The following is a 798-nucleotide window of genomic DNA, read 5'->3' as shown; positions in this document are numbered from 1 at the left end:
ATCAATAAAAGTAACTTAATAAATGTAATATAAGAGTTTATTTTTAAATTCTACATTTGGAATTACAGAATTAATTACAAAATCTGCAATAGATATGCATGCACTAAAATGTAAAAGCAGGAGTGAATTTAGGGAAAGTAATATAATCAAAAATTTCAATGTACACTTAATTTTAAGATAAAAGAAGATTTAATAAATTTTATGAATTTAATAATTAAATAAAGTTTAAATTAATTTGTTTGAATGTGGAAATTGTCATATCTTGGATCAGAATCCAAGATGTGACAGGATCAGAATCAAGATGGTTATAGAATTGTTGATTTGATATTTGTCTCTAAATTTCGGCAACATAATTCTCAGTGTCCAAGATTGTGATCGCCCCTCCCTTATCAGCTTGTTTTATAACAATATCTGTGTTCCAACGAAGCTCGCTGATTGCTTTTCGTTGATTTCGTGATAAATTATCTGTTCTTGTCTGTGGTCCTGTCAAGTTTTTTTATATACCGTTAAATGGGTTCTGGCAGCATAAACAAAATTTTCGATGTGTTGAGTGCGATTGGCTGGAGGTGTCCAAAATGATTCACTTCTTCTGAAATTTTCTTGTCTAGTAGATTTACTTGGAGAAAGCGTGATCCTGTCTTTAAAGGTTGATAGCATCCAGGGTATGGATTGGAAGTTGGGATAGTCCCATTTGGAGAATTGAACCTGTGTGAATTCATACATATTAAATATTTATAAAGCGCTCTTACGGAGATGATCTCACAGCGCTATTAGATAAGAGATACTTGAAAAAGGAGA

This window comes from Anneissia japonica, unplaced genomic scaffold (assembly GCF_011630105.1).
Source record: "Anneissia japonica isolate Jap-2015-1 unplaced genomic scaffold, ASM1163010v1 scaffold287740_len772037_cov194, whole genome shotgun sequence".
Taxonomy (NCBI): domain Eukaryota; kingdom Metazoa; phylum Echinodermata; class Crinoidea; order Comatulida; family Comatulidae; genus Anneissia; species Anneissia japonica.
The sequence above is the reverse complement of the archived record's forward strand: the minus strand, read 5'-3'. Positions refer to the sequence as shown.